Genomic DNA, 22,851 nt, shown 5'->3' with positions numbered 1-22,851 from the left:
ATTTGCATAAAGCCATTATCTGACCCAGGGTGGTGTGGAGTGCAAAAAAACGATGGATTTGGGCCCAGATCTTTTGACTGGGGGAGTGTGTGACATTGATCCACATTCAGTCCATCACTTGTTGTTTTTTGCATATCTTCAAGGCAGCAGGAGAAAACAGATCAGAAGGATTGCATCGGGTGTTGGGCACTGAAAAAGGCACTTTTCGCCGAAATGCATTTGCTGCCACTTGAACTGACCACAGAGCAATAAAGTCGGCTTTACATGTTCCTCTCTGGGTCCTGCTTCGTTCTTTTTGGGAGGAAGTTTCCGGTCAAAATTTCTGTGCTTGCCAGGTGCACAGTACAGGAACCCACGCCACGCTCAGGGTCTGGACCAAAACTGGCCCCGCTTCACGGCACTTTGTTTTCTCCAGCTATGGATTTGTCCGGTACCTGCCTCCATTCCGGAGGGCCCCGAGCAGTTGAGGTATTGTGCGTCTGGTTGAGCACTATGCTCCCCGCATTTTGGTCCCTGCTCTATGGACTCGATGGTATGGGGGCTGTGGCGTTTATAGAGGGGGCTCGAGAGCAGGCTTGGTGTTCAAAGGACAGCTATTGCCATCATTGGGTCCTGCCTACAGAGCCGCAGCAGATATTCAACTTCACACTCCCCCCATTTACACCACCCCGGGTTGCAGTCAACATGGTGCATCCTGCGAGTGGTAGTTCAGGCCATTTCGACGAACATCCACAGGTGTGCAGCATTGATTGGGGGAGGAGCGGACCTACGCCTAATATCTTCAAGGCAGCAGGAGAAAACAGATCCGAAGGATTGCATCGGGTGTTGGGCACTGAAGAAGGCACTTTTCGCCAAAATGCATTTGCCGCCACTTGAACTGACCACAGAGCAATAAAGTCTGCTTTACCTGTTCCCCTCTGGGTCCTGCTTTGTTCTTTTTGGGAGGAAGTTTCCGGTCATAATTTCTGTGCTTGCCAGATGCACAGTACAGGAACCCACGCCACGCTCGGGGTCTGGACCAAAACTGGCCCCGCTTCACGGCACTTTGTTTTCTCTAGCTATGGATTTATCCGGCACCCACCTCCATTCCGGAGGGCCTCGAGCAGTTGAGGTATTGTACCTCTGGTTGGGCACTATGCTCCCCGCATTTTGGTCCATGCTCTATGGACTCGTTGGCATGGGGGCTGTGGCGTTTATAGAGTGGGCTCGAGAGCAGGCTTGGTGTTCGAAAGACAGCTATTGCCATCATTGGGTCCTGCCTACAGAGCCGCAGCAGATATTCAACTTCACACTCCCCCCATTTACACCGGCCCGGGTTGCTGTCAACATGGTGCATCCTGGGAGTGGTAGTTCGGGCCATTTCGACGAACATCCACAGGTGTGCAGCATTGATTGGGGGAGGAGCGGACGTATGCCTAATATCTTCAAGGCAGCAGGAGAAAACAGATCAGAAGGATTGCATCGGGTGTTGGGCACTGAAAAAGGCACTTTTCGCCGAAATGCATTTGCCGCCACTTGAACTGACCACAGAGCAATAAAGTCGGCTTTACCTGTTCCTCTCTGGGTCCTGCTTCGTTCTTTTTGGGAGGAAGTTTCCGGTCAAAATTTCTGTGCTTGCCAGATGCACAGTACAGGAACCCACGCCACGCTCAGGGTCTGGACCAAAACTGGCCCCGCTTCACGGCACTTTGTTTTCTCCAGCTATGGATTTGTCCGGTACCTGCCTCCATTCCGGAGGGCCCCGAGCAGTTGAGGTATTGTGCGTCTGGTTGAGCACTATGCTCCCCGCATTTTGGTCCCTGCTCTATGGACTCGATGGTATGGGGGCTGTGGCGTTTATAGAGGGGGCTCGAGAGCAGGCTTGGTGTTCAAAGGACAGCTATTGCCATGATTGGGTCCTGCCTACAGAGCCGCAGCAGATATTCAACTTCACACTCCCCCCCATTTACACTGGCCCGGGTTGCTGTCAACATGGTGCATCCTGGAAATGGTAGTTCGGGCCATTTCGACGAACATCCACGGGTGTGCAGCATAAATTGGGGGAGGAACGGACCTACGCCTAATATCTTCAAGGCAGCAGGAGAAAACAGATCAGAAGGATTGCATCAGGTGTTGGGCACTGAAGAAGGCACTTTTCGCCAAAATGCATTTACCGCCACTTGAACTGACCACAGAGCAATAAAGTCTGCTTTACCTGTTCCCCTCTGGGTCCTGCTTCGTTCTTTTTGGAAAGAAGTTTCCACTCATAATTTCTGTGCTTGCCAGATGCACAGTACAGGAACCCACGCCACGCTCCGGGTCTGAATCAAAACTGGTCCCGCATCACGGCACTTTGTTTTCTCCAGCTATGGATTTGTCCGGTACCCGCCTACATTCCGGAAGGCCCCAAGCAGTTGAGGTATTGTACCTCTGGTTGGGCACTATGCTCCCCGCATTTTGGTCCCTGCTCTATGGACTCGATGGCATGGGGGCTGTGGCGTTTATAGAGGGGGCTCGAGAGCAGGCTTGGTGTTCAAAGGACAGCTATTGCCATCATTGGGTCCTGCCTACAGAGCCGCAGCAGATATTCAACTTCACACTTCCCCCATTTACACCACCCCGGGTTGCTGTCAACATGGTGCATCCTGGGAGTGGTAGTTCGGACCATTTCGACGAACATCCACAGGTGTGCAGCATTGATTGGGGGAGGAGCGGACCTACGCCTAATATCTTCAAGGCAGCAGGAGAAAACAGATCAGAATGATTGCATCGGGTGTTGGGCACTGAAGAAGGCACTTTTCGCCGAAATGCATTTGTCGCCACTTGAACTGACCACAGAGCAATAAAGTCGGCTTTACCTGTTCCTCTCTGGGTCCTGCTTCGTTCTTTTTGGGAGTAAGTTTCCGGTCACAATTTCTGTGCTTGCCAGATGCACAGCACAGGAACCCACGCCACGCTCAGGGTCTGGACCAAAACTGGCCCCGCTTCACGGCACTTTGTTTTCTCCTGCTATGGATTTGTCCGGTACCCGCCTCCATTCCGGAGGGCCCTGAGCAGTTGAGGGATTGTACCTCTGGTTGGGCACTATGCTCCCCCATTTTGGTCCCTGCTCTATTGACTCGATGGCATGGGGGTTGTAGCGTTTATAGAGGGGGCTCGAGAGCAGGCTTGGTGTTCGAAGGACAGCTATTGCCATCATTGGGTCCTGCCTACAGAGCCGCAGCAGATATTCAACTTCACACTCCCCCCATTTACACTGGCCCGGGTTGCTGTCAACATGGTGCATCCTGCGAGTGGTAGTTCAGGCCATTTCGACGAACATCCACAGGTGTGCAGCATTGATTGGGGGAGGAGCGAACCTACGCCTAATATCTTCAAGGCAGCAGGAGAAAACAGATCAGAAGGATTGCATCAGGTGTTGGGCACTGAAGAAGGCACTTTTCGCCAAAATACATTTACCGCCACTTGAACTGACCACAGAGCAATAAAGTCTGCTTTACCTGTTCCCCTCTGGGTCCTGCTTCGTTCTTTTTGGAAAGAAGTTTCCAGTCATAATTTCTGTGCTTGCCAGATGCACAGTACAGGAACCCACGCCACGCTCAGGGTCTGAATCAAAACTGGTCCCGCATCACGGCACTTTGTTTTCTCCAGCTATGGATTTGTCCGGTACCCGCCTACATTCCGGAAGGCCCCGAGCAGTTGAGGTATTGTACCTCTGGTTGGGCACTATGCTCCCCGCATTTTGGTCCCTGCTCTATGGACTCGATGGCATGGGGGCTGTGGCGTTTATAGAGGGGGCTCGAGAGCAGGCTTGGTGTTCAAAGGACAGCTATTGCCATCATTGGGTCCTGCCTACAGAGCCGCAGCAGATATTCAACTTCACACTTCCCCCATTTACACCACCCCGGGTTGCTGTCAACATGGTGCATCCTGGGAGTAGTAGTTCGGGCCATTTCGACGAACATCCACAGGTGTGCAGCATTGATTGGGGGAGGAGCGGACCTACGCCTAATATCTTCAAGGCAGCAGGAGAAAACAGATCAGAATGATTGCATCGGGTGTTGGGCACTGAAGAAGGCACTTTTCGCCGAAATGCATTTGCCGCCACTTGAACTGACCACAGAGCAATAAAGTCGGCTTTACCTGTTCCTCTCTGGGTCCTGCTTCGTTCTTTTTGGGAGTAAGTTTCCGGTCAAAATTTCTGTGCTTGCCAGATGCACAGCACAGGAACCCACGCCACGCTCAGGGTCTGGACCAAAACTGGCCCCGCTTCACGGCACTTTGTTTTCTCCAGCTATGGATTTGTCCGGTACCTGCCTCCATTCCGGAGGGCCCGAGCAGTTGAGGTATTGTACGTCTGGTTGAGCACTATGCTCCCCGCATTTTGGTCCCTGCTCTATGGACTCGATGGTATGGGGGCTGTGGCGTTTATAGAGGGGGTTCGAGAGCAGGCTTGGTGTTCGAAGGACAGATATTGCCATCATTGGGTCCTGCCTACAGAGCGGCAGCAGATATTCAACTTCATACTCCCCGCATTTACACCGGCCCGGGTTGCTGTCAACCTGGTGCATCCTGGGAGTGGTAGTTCGGGCCATTTCGACGAACAACCACACGTGTGCAGCATTGATTGGGGGACGAGCGGACCTACACCTAATATCTTCAAGGCAGCAGGAGAAAACAGATCAGAAGGATTTCATCGGGTGTTGGGCACTGAAGAAGGCACTTTTCGCCTCAATGCATTTGCCGCCACTTGAACTGACCACAGAGCAATAAAGTCTGCTTTACTGTTCCCCTCTGGGTCCTGCTTCGTTCTTTTTGGGAGGAAGTTTCCGGTCCAAATTTCTGTGCTTGCCAGATGCACAGTACAGGAACCCACGCCACGCTCAGGGTCTGGACCAAAACTGGCCCCGCTTCACGGCACTTTGTTTTCTCCTGCTATGGATTTGTCCGGTACCCGCCTCCATTCCGGAGGGCCCTGAGCAGTTGAGGGATTGTACCTCTGGTTGGGCACTATGCTCCCCCATTTTGGTCCCTGCTCTATTGACTCGATGGCATGGGGGCTGTGGCGTTTATAGAGGGGGCTCGAGAGCAGGCTTGGTGTTCGAAGGACAGCTATTGCCATCATTGGGTCCTGCCTACAGAGCCGCAGCAGATATTCAACTTCACACTCCCCCCATTTACACTGGCCCGGGTTGCTGTCAACATGGTGCATCCTGCGAGTGGTAGTTCAGGCCATTTCGACGAACATCCACAGGTGTGCAGCATTGATTGGGGGAGGAGCGGACCTACGCCTAATATCTTCAAGGCAGCAGGAGAAAACAGATCAGAAGGATTGCATCGGGTGTTGGGCACTGAAGAAGGCACTTTTCGCCAAAATGCATTTGCCGCCACTTGAACTGACCACAGAGCAATAAAGTCTGCTTTACCTGTTCCCCTCTGGGTCCTGGTTCGTTCTTTTTGGGAGGAAGTTTCCGGTCCAAATTTCTGTGCTTGCCAGATGCACAGTACAGGAACCCACGCCACGCTCAGGGTCTGGACCAAAACTGGCCCCGCTTCACGGCACTTTGTTTTCTCCAGCTTTGGATTTGTCCGGTACCTGCCTCCATTCCGGAGGGCCCCGAGCAGTTGAGGTATTGTACGTCTGGTTGGGCACTATGCTCCCCGCATTTTGGTCCCTGCTCTATGGACTCGATGGTATGGGGGCTGTGGCGTTTATAGAGGGGGCTCGAGAGCAGGCTTGGTGTTCAAAGGACAGCTATTGCCATCATTGGGTCCTGCCTACAGAGCCGCAGCAGATATTCAACTTCACACTCCCCCCATTTACACCACCCCGGGTTGCTGTCAACATGGTGCATCCTGGGAGTGGTAGTTCGGGCCATTTCGACGAACATCCACAGGTGTGCAGCATTGATTGGGGGAGGAGCGGACCTAAGCCTAATATCGTCAAGGCAGCAGGAGAAAACAGATCAGAATGATTGCATCGGGTGTTGGGCACTGAAGAAGGCACTTTTCGCCGAAATGCATTTGCCGCCACTTGAACTGACCACAGAGCAATAAAGTCGGCTTTACCTGTTCCCCTCTGGGTCCTGCTTCGTTCTTTTTGGGAGGAAGTTTCCGGTCATAATTTCTGTGCCTGCCAGATGCACAGTACAGGAACCCACGCCACGCTCAGGGTCTGGACCAAAACTGGTCCCGCATCACGGCACTTTGTTTTCTCCAGCTATGGATTTGTCCGGTACCCGCCTACATTCCGGAGGCCCCGAGCAGTTGAGGTATTGTACCTCTGGTTGGGCACTATGCTCCCCGCATTTTGGTCCCTGCTCTATGGACTCGATGGCATGGGGGCTGTGGCGTTTATAGAGGGGGCTCGAGAGCAGGCTTGGTGTTCAAAGGACAGCTATTACCACCATTTGGTCCTGCCTACAGAGCCGCAGCCGATATTCAACTTCACACTCCCCCCATTTACACCACCCCGGGTTGCTGTCAACATGGTGCATCCTGGGAGTGGTAGTTTGGGCCATTTCGACGAACAACCACACGTGTGCAGCATTGATTGGGGGACGAGCGGACCTACACCTAATATCTTCAAGGCAGCAGGAGAAAACAGATCAGAAGGATTGCATCGGGTGTTGGGCACTGAAGAAGGCACTTTTCACCTCAATGCATTTGCCGCCACTTGAACTGACCACAGAGCAATACAGTCTGCTTTACCTGTTCCCCTCTGGGTCCTGCTTCGTTCTTTTTGGTAGGAAGTTTCCAGTCATAATTTCTGTGCTTGCCAGATGCACAGTACAGGAACCCATGCCACGCGCAGGGTCTGGACCAAAACTGGCCCCGCTTCACGGCACTTTGTTTTCTCCAGCTATGGATTTGTCCGGTACCCGCCTCCATTCCGGAGGGCCCGAGCATTTGAGGTATTGTACGTCTGGTTGGGCACTATGCTCCCCTCATTTTGGTCCCTGCTCTATGGACTCGATGGCATGGGGGCTGTGGCGTTTATAGAGGGGGCTCGAGAGCAGGCTTGGTGTTCGAAGGACAGCTATTGCCATCATTGGGTCCTGCCTACAGAGCCGCAGCAGATATTCAACTTCACACTCCCCCCATTTACACCGGCCCGGGTTGCTGTCAACATGGTGCATCCTGGGAGTGGTAGTTCGGGCCATTTCGACGAACGTCCACAGGTGTGCAGCATTGATTGGGGGAGGAGCGGACCTACGCCTAATATCTTCAAGGCAGCAGGAGAAAACAGATAAGAAGGATTGCATCGGGTGTTGGGCACTGAAGAAGGCACTTTTCGCCGAAATGCATTTGCCGCCACTTGAACTGACCACAGAGCAATAAAGTCTGCTTTACCTGTTCCCCTCTGGGTCCTGCTTTGTTCTTTTTGGGAGGAGGTTTCCGGTCAAAATTTCTGTGCTTGTCAGATGCACAGTACAGGAACCCACGCCACGCTCAGGGTCTGGACCAAAACTGGCCCCGCTTCACGGCACTTTGTTTTCTCCAGCTATGGATTTGTCCGGTACCTGCCTCCATTCCGGAGGGTCCGAGCAGTTGAGGTATTGTACGTCTGGTTGGGCACTATGCTCCCCGCATTTTGGTCCCCGCTCTATGGACTCGATGGCATGGGGGCTGTGGCGTTTATAGAGGGGGCTCGAGAGCAGGCTTGGTGTTCGAAGGACAGCTATTGCCATCATTGGGTCCTGCCTACAGAGCCGCAGCAGATATTCAACTTCACACTCCCCCCCCATTTACACCCGCCCGGGTTGCTGTCAACATGGTGCATCCTGGGAGTGGTAGTTCGGGCCATTTTGATAAACATCCACAGGTGTGCAGCATTGATTGGGGGAGGAGCGGACCTACGCCTAATATCTTCAAGGCAGCAGGAGAAAAAAGATCCGAAGGATTGCCTCGGGTGTTGGGCACTGAACAAGGCACTTTTCACCGAAATGCATTTGCCGCCACTTGAAGTGACCACAGAGCAATAAAGTCTGCTTTACCTGTTTCCTCTGGGTCCTGCTTCGTTCTTTTTGGGAGGAAGTTTCCGGTCATAATTTTTGTGCTTGCCAGATGCACAGTACAGGAACCCATGCCACGCTCAGGGTCTGGACCAATACTGGCCCGCTTCACGGCACTTTGTTTTCTCCAGCTATGGATTTGTCCGGTACCCGCCTCCATTCCGGAGGGCCCCGAGCAGTTGAGGTATTGTACCTCTGTTGGGCACTATGCTCCCCCATTTTGGTCCCTGCTCTATGGACTCGATGGCATGGGGGCTGTGGCGTTTGTAGAGGGGGCTCAAGAGAAGGCTTGGTGTTCGAAGGACAGCTATCGCAATCATTGGGTCCTGCCTACAGAGCCGCAGCAGATATTCAACTTCATACTCTCCCCATTTACACCCGCCCGGGTTGCTGTCAACATTGTGCATCCTGGGAGTGGTAGTTCGGGCCATTTTGACGACCATCCACAGGTGTGCAGCATTGATTGGGGGAGGAGCGGACCTACACCTAATATCTTCAAGGCAGCAGGAGAAAACAGATCAGAAGGTTTGCATCGGGTGTTGGGCACTGAAGAAGGCACTTTTCGCCTAAATGCATTTGCCGCCACTTGAACTGACCACAGAGCAATACAGTCTGCTTTACCTGTTCCCCTCTGGGTCCTGCTTCGTTCTTTTTGGGAGGAAGTTTCCGGTCATAATTTCTGTGCTAGCCAGATGCACAGTACAGGAACCCACGCCACGCTCAGGGTCTGGACCAAAACTGGTCCCGCTTCACGGCACTTTGTTTTCTCCAGCTATGGATTTATCCGGTACCCACCTCCATTCAGGAGGGCCCGAGCAGTTGAGGTATTGTACCTCTGGTTGGGCACTATGCTCCCCGCATTTTGGTCCCTGCTCTATGGACTCATTGGCCTGGGGGTTGTGGCGTTAATAGAGGGGGCTCGAGAGCAGGCTTGGTGTTCGAAGGACAGCTATTGCCATCATTGGGTCCTGCCTACAGTGCCGCAGCCGATATTCAACTTCACACTCCCCCCATTTACACCGGCCCGGGTTGCTGTCAACATGGTGCATCCTGAGAGTGGTAGTTCGGGCCATTTCGACGAACATCCACAGGTGTGCAGCATTGATTGGGGGAGGAGCGGACCTACGCCTAATATCTTCAAGGCAGCAGGAGAAAACAGATCAGAAGGATTGAATCGGGTGTTGGGCACTGAAGAAGGCACTTTTCGCCGAAATGCATTTGCCGCCACTTGAACTGACCACAGAGCAATAAAGTCTGCTTTACCTGTTCCCCTCTGGGCTCTGCTTTGTTCTTTTTGGGAGGAAGTCTCCGGTCATAATTTATGTGCTTGCCAGATGCACAGTACAGGAACCCACGCCACGCTCAGGGTCTGGACCAAAACTGGCCCCGCCTCACGGCACTTGGTTTTCTCCAGCTATGGATTTGTCCGGTACCCGCCTCCATTCCGGAGGACTTCGAGCAGTTGAGGTATTGTACCTCTGGTTGGGCACTATGCTCCCCGCATTTTGGTCCCTGCTCTATGGACTTGATGGGATGGGGGCTGTGGCATTTATAGAGGGGGCTCAAGAGCAGGCTTGGTGTTCGAAGGACAGCTATTGCCATCATTGGGTCCTGCCTACAGAGCCGCAGCAGATATTCAACTTCAAACTCCCCCCATTTACACCCGCCCGGGTTGCTGTCAACATGGTGCATCCTGGGAGTGGTAGTTCGGCCCATTTCAACAAACATCCACAGGTGTGCAGCATTGATTGGGGTAGGAGCGGACCTACACCTAATATCTTCAAGGCAGCAGGAGAAAACAGATCAGAAGGTTTGCATCGGGTGTTGGGCACTGAAGAAGGCACTTTTCGCCTAAATGCATTTGCCGCCACTTGAACTGACCACATAGCAATACAGTCTGCTTTACCTGTTTCCTCTGGGTCCTGCTTCGTTCTTTTTGGGAGGAAGTTTCCGGCCATAATTTCTGTGCTTGCCAGATGCACAGTACAGGAACCCACGCCACGCTCAGGGTCTGGACCAAAACTGGCCCGCTTCACGGCACTTTGTTTTCTCCAGCTATGGATTTATCCGGTACCCACCGCCATTCCGGAGGGCCCCGAGCAGTTGAAGTATTGTAGCTCTGGTTGGGCACTATGCTCCCCGCATTTTGGTCCCTGCTCTATGAACAGGTTGGCCTGGGGGCTGTGCCGTTTATAAAGGGGACTCGAGAGCAGGCTTGGTGTTCGAAGGACAGCTATTGCCATCATTGGGTCCTGCCTACAGAGCCGCAGCAGATATTCAACTTCAGACTCCCCCCCCATTTACACCGGCCCGGGTTGCTGTCAACATGGTGCATCCTGGGAGTGGTAGTTCGGGCCATTTCGAATAATATCTACAGGTGTGCAGCATTCATTGGGGGAGGAGCGGACCTACGCCTAATATCTTCAAGGCAGCAGGAGAAAACAGATCAGAAGGATTGCATCGGGTGTTGGGCACTGAAGAAGGCACTTTTCGCCAAAATGCATTTGCCGCCACTTGAACTGACCACAGAGCAATAAAGTCTGCTTTACATGTTCCCCTCTGGGTCCTGCTTCGTTCGTTTTGGGAGGAAGTTTCCGGTCATAATTTCTGTGCTTGCCAGATGCACAGTACAGGAACCCACGCCATGCTCAGGGTCTGGACCAAAACTGGCCCCGCTTCACGGCACTTTGTTTTCTCCAGCTATGGATTTGTCCGGTACCCGCCTCCATTCTGGAGGGCTTCGAGCAGTTGAGGTATTGTACCTCTGGTTGGGCACTATGCTCCCCCGCATTTTGGTCCCTGCTCTATGGACTCGATGGCATGGGGGCTGTGGTGTTTATAGAGGGGGCTCGAGAGCAGGCTTGGTGTTCGAAGGACAGCTATTGCCATCATTGGGTCCTGCCTACAGAGCCGCAGCAGATATTCAACTTCATACTCCCCCCATTTACACCGGCCCGAGTTGCTGTCAACATGGTGCATCCTGGGAGTGGTAGTTCGGGCCATTTCGACGAACATCCACAGGTGTGCAGCATTGATTGGGGGAGGAGCGGACCTACACCTAATATCTTCAAGGCAGCAGGAGAAAACAGATCAGAAGAATTGCATCGGGTGTTGGGCACTGAAGAAGGCACTTTTCGCCTAAATGCATTTGCCGCCACTTGAACTGACCACAGAGCAATACAGTCTGCTTCACTTGTTCCCCTCTGGGTCCTGCTTCGTTCTTTTTGGGAGGAAGTTTCCGGTCATAATTTCTGTGCTTGCCAGATGCACAGTACAGGAACCCACGCCACGCTCAGGGTCTGGACCAAAACTGGTCCCGCTTCACGGCACTTTGTTTTCTCCAGCTATGGATTTATCCGGTACCCACCTCCATTCTGGAGGGCCCCGAGCAGTTGAGGTATTGTACCTCTGGTTGGGAACTATGCTCCCCGCATTTTGGTCCCTGCTCTATGGACTCGATGGCATGGGGGCTGTGGCGTTTATAGAGGGGGCTCAAGAGCAGGCTTGGTGTTCGAAGGACAGCTATTGCCATCATTGGGTCCTGCCTACAGAGCCGCAGCAGGTATTCAACTTCACACTCCCCCCATTTACACCGGCCGGGGTTGCTGTCAACATGGTGCATACTGCGAGTGGTAGTTCAGGCCATTTCGACGAACATCCACAGGTGTGCAGCATTGATTGGGGGAGGAGTGGACCTACGCCTAATATCTTCAAGGCAGCAGGAGAAAACAGATCAGAAGGATTGCATCGGGTGTTAGGCACTTTTCGCCGAAATGCATTTGCCACCACTTGAAGTGACCACAGAGCAATAAAGTCTGCTTTACCTGTTCCCCTCTGGGTCCTGCTTTGTTCTTTTTGGGAGGAAGTTTCCGGTCATAATTTCTGTGCTTGCCAGATGCACAGTACAGGAACCCACGCCACGCTCAGGGTCTGGACAAAAACTGGCCCGCTTCACGGCACTTTGTTTTCTCCAGCTATGGATTTGTCCGGTACCCGCCTCCATTCCGGAGGGCCCGAGCAGTTGAGGTATTGTACCTCTGGTTGGGCACTATGCTTCCCGCATTTTGGTCCCTGCTCTATGGACTCGATGGCATGGGGGCTGTGGCGTTTATAGAGGGGGCTCGAGAGAAGGCTTGGTGTTCGAAGGACAGCTATTGCCATCATTGGGTCCTGCCTACAGAGCCGCAGCATATATTCAACTTCACACTCCCCCCATTTACACCAGCCCGGGTTGCTGACAACATGGTGCATCCTGGGAGTAGTAGTTCGGGCTATTTCGACGAACATCCACAGGTGTGCAGCATTGATTGGGGGAGGAGCGGACCTACGCCTAATATCTTCAAGGCAGCAGGAGAAAACAGATCAGAAGGATTGCATCGGGTGTTGGGCACTGAAGAAGGCACTTTTGGCTGAAATGCATTTGCCGCCACTTGAACTGACCACAGAGCAATAAAGTCTGCTTTACCTGTTCCCCTCTGGGTCCTGCTTCGTTCTTTTTGGGAGGAAGTTTCCGGTCATAATTTCTGTGCTTGTCAGATGCACAGTACAGGAACCCACGCCACGCTCAGGGTCTGGACCAAAACTGGTCCGCTTCACTGCACTTTGTTTTCTCCAGCTATGGATTTGTCCGGTACCCACCTCCATTCCGGAGGGCCCGAGCAGTTGAGGTATTGTACCTCTGGTTGGGCACTATGCTCCCCGCATTTTGGTCCCTGCTCTATGGACTCGATGGCATGGGGGCTGTGGCGTTTATAGAGGGGGCTCAAGAGAAGGCTTGGTGTTCGAAGGACAGCTATTGCCATCATTGGGTCCTGCCTACAGAGCCGCAGCAGATATTCAACTTCAGACTCCCCCCCCCATTTACACCGGCCCGGGTTGCTGTCAACATGGTGCATCCTGGGAGTGGTAGTTCGGGCCATTTCGAAGAATATCCACAGGTGTGCAGCATTCATTGGGGGAGGAGCGGACCTACGCCTAATATCTTCAAGGCAGCAGGAGAAAACAGATCAGAAGGATTGAATCGGGTGTTGGGCACTGAAGAAGGCACTTTTCGCCGAAATGCATTTGCCGCCACTTGAACTGACCACAGAGCAATAAAGTCTGCTTTACCTGTTCCCCTCTGGGCTCTGCTTTGTTCTTTTTGGGAGGAAGTCTCCGGTCATAATTTCTGTGCTTGCCAGATGCACAGTACAGGAACCCACGCCACGCTCAGGGTCTGGACCAAAACTGGCCCCGCTTCACGGCACTTTGTTTTCTCCAGCTATGGATTTGTCCCGTACCCGCCTCCAATCTGGAGGGCCCCGAGCAGTTGAGGTATTGTACCTCTGGTTGGGCACTATGCTCCCCGCATTTTGGTCCCTGCTCTATGGACTCATTGGCCTGGGGGCTGTGGCGTTAATAGAGGGGGCTCGAGAGCAGGCTTGGTGTTCGAAGGACAGCTATTGCCATCATTGGGTCCTGCCTACAGAGCTGCAGCAGATATTCAACTTCATACTCCCCACATTTACACCGGCCCGGGTTGCTGTCAACATGGTGCATCCTGGGAGTGGTAGTTCGGGCCATTTCGACGAACATCCACAGGTGTGCAGCATTGATTGGGGGAGGAGCGGACCTACGCCTAATATCTTCAAGGTAGCAGGAGAAAAAAGATCCGAAGGATTGCATCGGGTGTTGGGCACTGAAGAAGGCACTTTTCGCCGAAATGCATTTGCCGCCACTTGAACTGACCACAGAGCAATAAAGTCTGCTTTACCTGTTCCCCTCTGGGCCCTGCTTCGTTCTTTTTGGGAGGAAGTTTCCGGTCATAATTTCTGTGCTTGCCAGATGCACAGTACAGGAACCCACGCCACGCTCAGGGTCTGGACCAAAACTGGCCCCGCTTCACGGCCCTTTGTTTTCTCCAGCTATGGATTTGTCAAGTACCCGCCTCCATTCCGGAGGGCCCCGAGCAGTTGATGTATTGTACCTCTGGTTGGGCACTATGCTCCCCCATTTTGGTCCCTGCTCTATGGACTCGATGGCATGGGGGCTGTGGCGTTTATAGAGGGGGCTCAAGAGAAGGCTTTGTGTTCGAAGGACAGCTATCGCCATCATTGGGTCCTGCCTACAGAGCCGCAGCAGATATTCAACTTCATACTCCCCCCATTTACACCCGCCCGGGTTGCTGTCAACATGATGCATCCTGGGAGTGGTAGTTCGGGCCATTTTGATGAACATCCACAGGTGTGCAGCATTGATTGGGGGAGGAGCGGACCTACGCCTAATATCTTCAAGGCAGCAGGAGAAAAAAGATCCGAAGGATTGCCTCGGGTGTTGGGCACTGAACAAGGCACTTTTCACCGAAATGCATTGCCGCCACTTGAAGTGACCACAGAGCAATAAAGTCTGGTTTACCTGTTTCCTCTGGGTCCTGCTTCGTTCTTTTTGGGAGGAAGTTTCCGGTCATAATTTTTGTGCTTGCCAGATGCACAGTACAGGAACCCATGCCACGCTCAGGGTCTGGACCAATACTGGCCCGCTTCACGGCACTTTGTTTTCTCCAGCTATGGATTTGTCCGGTACCCGCCTCCATTCCGGAGGGCCCCGAGCAGTTGAGGTATTGTACCTCTGGTTGGGCACTATGCTCCCCCATTTTGGTCCCTGCTCTATGGACTCGATGGCATGGGGGCTGTGGCGTTTATAGAGGGGTCTCAAGAGAAGGCTTGGTGTTCGAAGGACAGCTATCGCAATCATTGGGTCCTGCCTACAGAGCCGCAGCAGATATTCAACTTCATACTCCCCCCATTTACACCCGCCCGGGTTGCTGTCAACATGGTGCATCCTGGGAGTGGTAGTTCGGGCCATTTTGACGAACATCCACAGGTGTGCAGCATTGATTGGGGGAGGAGCGGACCTACGCCTAATATCTTCAAGGTAGCAGGAGAAAACAGATCCGAAGAATTGCATTGGGTGTTGGGCACTGAAGAAGGCACTTTTCGCCGAAATGCATTTGCCGCCACTTGAACTGACCACAGAGCAATAAAGTCTGCTTTACCTGTTCCCCTCTGGGCCCTGCTTTGTTCTTTTTGGGAGGAAGTTTCCGGTCATAATTTCTGTGCTTGCCAGATGCACAGTACAGGAACCCACGCCACGCTCAGGGTCTGGACCAAAACTGGCCCGCTTCACGGCACTTTGTTTTCTCCAGCTATGGATTTGTCGGTACCCGCCTCCATTCCGGAGGGCCGGAGCAGTTGAGGTATTGTACCTCTGGTTGGGCACTATGCTCCCCGCATTTTGGTCCCTGCTCTATGGACTCGATGGCATGGGGGCTGTGGCGTTTATAGAGGGGGCTCGAGAGAAGGCTTGGTGTTCGAAGGACAGCTATTGCCATCATTGGGTCCTGCCTACAGTGCTGCAGCAGATATTCAACTTCACACTCCCCCCATTTACACCGGCCCGGGTTGCTGTCAACATGGTGCATCCTGGGAGTGGTAGTTCGGGCCATTTCGAAGACCATACACAGGTGTGCAGCATTGATTGGGGGAGGAGCGGACCTACGCCCAATATCTTCAAGCCAGCAGGAGAAAACAGATCAGAAGGATTGCATCGGGTGTTGGGCACTGAAGAAGGCACTTTTCGCCGAAATGCATTTGCCGCCACTTGAACTGACCACAGAGCAATAAAGTCTGCATTACCTGTTTCCTCTGGGTCCTGCTTCGTTCTTTTTGGGTGGAAGTTTCCGGTCATAATTTGTGTGCTTGCCAGATGCACAGTACAGGAACCCACACCACGCTCAGGGTCCGGACCAAAACTGGCCCCGCTTCACGGCCCTTTGTTTTCTCCAGCTATGGATTTGTCCGGTACCCGCCTCCATTCCGGAGGGCCCCGAGCAGTTGAGGTATTGTACCTCTGGTTGGGCACTATGCTCCCCGCATTTCGGTCCCTGCTCTATGGACTCGATGGCATGGGGGCTGTGGCGTTTATAGAGGGGGCTCGAGAGCAGGCTTGGTGTTCGAAGGACAGCTATTGCCATCATTGGGTCCTGCCTACAGAGCCGCAGCAGATATTCAACTTCATACTCCCCCCATTTACACCGGCCCGGGTTGCTGTCAACATGGTTCATCCTGGGAGTGGTAGTTCGGCCCATTTCGACAAACATCCACAGGTGTGCAGCATTGATTGGGGTAGGAGCGGACCTACACCTAATATCTTCAAGGCAGCAGGAGAAAACAGATCAGAAGGTTTGCATCGGGTGTTGGGCACTGAAGAAGGCACTTTTCGCCTAAATGCATTTGCCGCCACTTGAACTGACCACATAGCAATACAGTCTGCTTTACCTGTTCCCCTCTGGGTCCTGCTTCGTACTTTTTGGGAGGAAGTTTCCGGTCATAATTTCTGTGCTTGCCAGATGGACAGTACAGTAACCCACGCCACGCTCAGGGTCTGGACCAAAACTGGCCCCGCTTCACGGCACTTGGTTTTCTCCAGCTATGGATTTGTCCGGTACCCGCCTCCATTCCGGAGGGCCCCTAGCAGTTGAGGTATTGTACCTCTGGTTGGGCACTATGCTCCCCGCATTTTGGTCTCTGCTCTATGTACTCTATGGAATGGGGGCTGTGGCGTTTATAGAGGGGACTCGAGAGCAGGCTTGGTGTTCAAAGGACAGCTATTGCCATCATTGGGTCCTGGCTACAGAGCCACAGCAGATATTTAACTTCACGCTCCCCCCATTTACACCACCCCGGGTTGCTGTCAACATGGTGCATCCTGGGAGTGGTAGTTCGGGCCATTTTGACGAACATCCACAGGTGTGCAGCATTGATTGGGGGAGGAGCGGACCTACGCCTAATTTCTTCAAGGCAGCAGGAGAAAACAGATCCGAAGGATTGCATCGGGTGTTGGGCACTGAAGGAGGCACTTTTCGCCGAAATGCATTTGCCGCCACTTGAACTGACCACAGAGCAATAAAGTCTGCTTTACCTGTTCCCCTCTGGGTCCTGCTTCGTTCTTTTTGGGAGGAAGTTTCCGGTCATAATTTCTGTGCTTGCCAGATGCACAGTACAGGAACCCACGCCACGCTCAGGGTCTGGACCAAAACTGGCCCCGCTTCACGGCACTTTGTTTTCTCCAGCTATGGATTTGTCCGGTACCCGCCTCCATTCCGTAGGGCCCCGAGCAGTTGAGATATTGAACCTCTGGTTGGGCACTATGCTCCCCGCATTTTGGTCCCTGCTCTATGGACTCGATGGCATGGGGGCTGTGGCGTTTATAGAGGGGGCTCAAGAGCAGGCTTGGTGTTCGAAGGACAGCTATTGCCATCATTGGGTCCTGCCTACAGAGCCGCAGCAGGTATTCAACTTCACACTCCCCCCATTTACACCGGCCCGGGTTGCTGTCAACATGGTGCATCCTGGGAATGGTAGTTCGGGCCATTTTGACGAACATCCACAGGTGTGCAGCATTGATTGGGGGAGGAGCGGACCTACGCCTAATTTCTTCAAGGCAGCAGGAGAAAACAGATCCGAAGGATTGCATCGGGTGTTGGGCACTGAAGGAGGCACTTTTCGCCGAAATGCATTTGCCGCCACTTGAACTGACCACAGAGCAATAAAGTCTGCTTTACCGGTTTCCTCTGGGTCCTGCTTCGTTCTTTTTGGGAGGAAGTTTCCGGTCATAATTTCTGTGCTTGCCAGATGCACAGTACAGGAACCCACGCCACGCTCGGGGTCTGGACCAAAACTGACCCCGCTTCACGGCACTTTGTTTTCTCCAGCTATGGATTTGTCCGGTACCCGCCTCCATTCCGGAGGGCCCCAAGCAGTTGAGGTATTGTACCTCTGGTTGGGCACTATGCTCCCCCATTTTGGTGCCTGCTCTATGGACTCGATGGCATGGGGGCTGTGGCGTTTATAGAGGGGGCTCGAGAGCAGGCTTGGTGTTCGAAGGACAGCTATTGCCATCATTGGGTCCTGCCTACAGAGCCGCAGCAGATATTCAACTTCACACTCCCCCCATTTACACCGGCCCGGGTTGCTGTCAACATGGTGCATACTGCGAGTGGTAGTTCAGGCCATTTCGACGAACATCCACAGGTGTGCAGCATTGATTGGGGGAGGAGTGGACCTACGCCGAATATCTTCAAGGCAGCAGGAGAAAACAGATCAGAAGGATTGCATCGTGTGTTGGGCACTGAAGAAGGCACTTTTCGCCGAAATGCATTTGCCGCCACTTGAACTGACCACAGAGCAATAAAGTCTGCTTTACCTGTTCCCCTCTGGATCCTGCTTCGTTCTTTTTGGGAGGAAGTTTCCGGCCATAATTTCTGTGCTTGCCAGATGCACAGTACAGGAACCCACGCCACGCTCAGGGTCTGGACCAAAACTGGCCCGCTTCACGGCACTTTGTTTTCTCCAGCTATGGATTTATCCGGTACCCACCTCCATTCCGGAGGGCCCCGAGCAGTTGAAGTATTGTAGCTCTGGTTGGGCACTATGCTCCCCGCATTTTGGTCCCTGCTCTATGAACAGGTTGGCCTGGGGGCTGTGGTGTTTATAAAGGGGACTCGAGAGCAGGCTTGGTGTTCGAAGGACAGCTATTGCCATCATTGGGTCCTGCCTACAGAGCCGCAGCAGATATTCAACTTCACACTCCCCCCATTTACACCGGCCCGGGTTGCTGTCAACATGGTGCATCCTGTGAGTGGTAGTTCGGGCCATTTCGACGAACATCCACAGGTGTGCAGCATTGATTGGGGGAGGAGCTGACCTACGCCTAATATCTTCAAGGCAGCAGGAGAAAACAGATCAGAAGGATTGCATCGGGTGTTGGGCACTGAAGAAGGCACTTTTTGCCGAAATGCATTTTCCGCCACTTGAACTGACCACAGAGCAATAAAGTCTGCTTTACCTGTTCCCCTCTGGGTCCTGCTTCGTTCTTTTTGGGAGGAAGTTTCCGCTCATAATTTCTGTGCTTGCCAGATGCACAGTACAGGAACCCACACCACGCTCAGGGTCTGGACCAAAACTGGTCCCGCTTCACAACACTGTTTTCTCCAGCTATGGATTTGTCCGGTACCCGCCTCCATTCCGGAGGGCCCCGAGCAGTTGAGGTATTGTACCTCTGGTTGGGCACTATGCTCCCCGCATTCTGAACCCTGCTTCATGGACTCGATGGCATGGTTGCTGTGTCGTTTATAGAGGGGGCTCGAGAGCAGGCTTGGTGTTCGAAGGACAGCTATTGCCATCATTGGGTCCTGCCTACAGAGCCGCAGCAGATATTCAACTTCAGACTCCCCCCCCCCATTTACACCGGCCCGGGTTGCTGTCAACATGGTGCATCCTGGGAGTGGTAGTTCGGGCCATTTCGAAGAATATCCACAGGTGTGCAGCATTCATTGGGGGAGGAGCGGACCTACGCCTAATATCTTCAAGGCAGCAGGAGAAAACAGATCAGAAGGATTGCATCGGGTGTTGGGCACTGAAGAAGGCACTTTTCGCCAAAATGCATTTGCCGCCACTTGAACTGACCACAGAGCAATAAAGTCTGCTTTACCTGTTCCCCTCTGGGTCCTGCTTCGATCTTTTTGGGAGGAAGTTTCCGGTCATAATTTGTGTTCTTGCCAGATGCACAGTACAGGAACCCACGCCACGCTCAGGGTCTGGACCAAAACTGGCCCCGCTTCACGGCCCTTTGTTTTCTCCAGCTATGGATTTGTCCAGTACCCGCCTCCATTCCGGAGGGCCCCGAGCAGTTGAGGTATTGTACCTCTGGTTGGGCACTATGCTCCCCCATTTTGGTCCCTGCTCTATGGACTCGATGGCATGGGGGCTGTGGCGTTTATAGAGGGGGCTCAAGAGAAGGCTTTGTGTTCGAAGGACAGCTATCGCCATCATTGGGTCCTGCCTACAGAACCGCAGCAGATATTCAACTTCATACTCCCCCCATTTACACCCGCCCGGGTTGCTGTCAACATGGTGCATCCTGGGAGTGGTAGTTCGGGCCATTTTGATGAACATCCACAGGTGTGCAGCATTGATTGGGGGAGGAGCGGACCTACGCCTAATATCTTCAAGGCAGCAGGAGAAAAAAGATCCGAAGGATTGCCTCGGGTGTTGGGCACTGAACAAGGCACTTTTCACCGAAATGCATTTGCCGCCACTTGAAGTGACCACAGAGCAATAAAGTCTGGTTTACCTGTTTCCTCTGGGTCCTGCTTCGTTCTTTTTGGGAGGAAGTTTCCGGTCATAATTTTTGTGCTTGCCAGATGCACAGTACAGGAACCCATGCCACGCTCAGGGTCTGGACCAATACTGGCCCGCTTCACGGCACTTTGTTTTCTCCAGCTATGGATTTGTCCGGTACCCGCCTCCATTCCGGAGGGCCCCGAGCAGTTGAGGTATTGTACCTCTGGTTGGGCACTATGCTCCCCCATTTTGGTCCCTGCTCTATGGACTCGATGGCATGGGGGCTGTGGCGTTTATAGAGGGGTCTCAAGAGAAGGCTTGGTGTTCGAAGGACAGCTATCGCAATCATTGGGTCCTGCCTACAGAGCCGCAGCAGATATTCAACTTCATACTCCCCCCATTTACACCCGCCCGGGTTGCTGTCAACATGGTGCATCCTGGGAGTGGTAGTTCGGGCCATTTTGACGAACATCCACAGGTGTGCAGCATTGATTGGGGGAGGAGCGGACCTACACCTAATATCTTCAAGGCAGCAGGAGAAAACAGATCAGAAGGTTTGCATCGGGTGTTGGGCACTGAAGAAGGCACTTTTCGCCTAAATGCATTTGCCGCCACTTGAACTGACCACAGAGCAATACAGTCTGCTTTACCTGTTCCCCTCTGGGTCCTGCTTCGTTCTTTTTGGGAGGAAGTTTCCGGTCATAATTTCTGTGCTAGCCAGATGCACAGTACAGGAACCCACGCCACGCTCAGGGTCTGGACCAAAACTGGCCACGCTTCACGGCACTTTGTTTTCTCCAGCTATGGATTTGACGGGTACCCGCCTCCATTCCGGAGGGTCCCGAGCAGTTGAGGTATTGTACCTCTGGTTGGGCACTATGCTCCCCGCATTTTGGTCCCTGCTCTATGGACTCGATGGCATGGGGGCTGTGGCGTTTATAGAGGGGGCTCGAGAGCAGGCTTGGTGTTCGAAGGACAGCTATTGCCATCATTGGGTCCTGCCTACAGAGCCGCAGCAGATATTCAACTTCAGACTCCCCCCCCCCATTTACACCGGCCCGGGTTGCTGTCAACATGGTGCATCCTGGGAGTGGTAGTTCGGGCCATTTCGAAGAATATCCACAGGTGTGCAGCATTCATTGGGGGAGGAGCGGACCTACGCCTAATATCTTCAAGGCAGCAGGAGAAAACAGATCAGAAGGATTGCATCGGGTGTTGGGCACTGAAGAAGGCACTTTTCGCCAAAATGCATTTGCCGCCACTTGAACTGACCACAGAGCAATAAAGTCTGCTTTACCTGTTCCCCTCTGGGTCCTGCTTCGATCTTTTTGGGAGGAAGTTTCCGGTCATAATTTGTGTTCTTGCCAGATGCACAGTACAGGAACCCACGCCACGCTCAGGGTCTGGACCAAAACTGGCCCCGCTTCACGGCCCTTTGTTTTCTCCAGCTATGGATTTGTCCAGTACCCGCCTCCATTCCGGAGGGCCCCGAGCAGTTGAGGTATTGTACCTCTGGTTGGGCACTATGCTCCCCCATTTTGGTCCCTGCTCTATGGACTCGATGGCATGGGGGCTGTGGCGTTTATAGAGGGGGCTCAAGAGAAGGCTTTGTGTTCGAAGGACAGCTATCGCCATCATTGGGTCCTGCCTACAGAACCGCAGCAGATATTCAACTTCATACTCCCCCCATTTACACCCGCCCGGGTTGCTGTCAACATGGTGCATCCTGGGAGTGGTAGTTCGGGCCATTTTGATGAACATCCACAGGTGTGCAGCATTGATTGGGGGAGGAGCGGACCTACGCCTAATATCTTCAAGGCAGCAGGAGAAAAAAGATCCGAAGGATTGCCTCGGGTGTTGGGCACTGAACAAGGCACTTTTCACCGAAATGCATTTGCCGCCACTTGAAGTGACCACAGAGCAATAAAGTCTGGTTTACCTGTTTCCTCTGGGTCCTGCTTCGTTCTTTTTGGGAGGAAGTTTCCGGTCATAATTTTTGTGCTTGCCAGATGCACAGTACAGGAACCCATGCCACGCTCAGGGTCTGGACCAATACTGGCCCGCTTCACGGCACTTTGTTTTCTCCAGCTATGGATTTGTCCGGTACCCGCCTCCATTCCGGAGGGCCCCGAGCAGTTGAGGTATTGTACCTCTGGTTGGGCACTATGCTCCCCCATTTTGGTCCCTGCTCTATGGACTCGATGGCATGGGGGCTGTGGCGTTTATAGAGGGGTCTCAAGAGAAGGCTTGGTGTTCGAAGGACAGCTATCGCAATCATTGGGTCCTGCCTACAGAGCCGCAGCAGATATTCAACTTCATACTCCCCCCATTTACACCCGCCCGGGTTGCTGTCAACATGGTGCATCCTGGGAGTGGTAGTTCGGGCCATTTTGACGAACATCCACAGGTGTGCAGCATTGATTGGGGGAGGAGCGGACCTACACCTAATATCTTCAAGGCAGCAGGAGAAAACAGATCAGAAGGTTTGCATCGGGTGTTGGGCACTGAAGAAGGCACTTTTCGCCTAAATGCATTTGCCGCCACTTGAACTGACCACAGAGCAATACAGTCTGCTTTACCTGTTCCCCTCTGGGTCCTGCTTCGTTCTTTTTGGGAGGAAGTTTCCGGTCATAATTTCTGTGCTAGCCAGATGCACAGTACAGGAACCCACGCCACGCTCAGGGTCTGGACCAAAA

Source organism: Lissotriton helveticus, chromosome 8 (assembly GCF_964261635.1).
Source record: "Lissotriton helveticus chromosome 8, aLisHel1.1, whole genome shotgun sequence".
Taxonomy (NCBI): Eukaryota; Metazoa; Chordata; class Amphibia; order Caudata; family Salamandridae; genus Lissotriton; species Lissotriton helveticus.
This window is presented reverse-complemented; position numbering follows the sequence as displayed.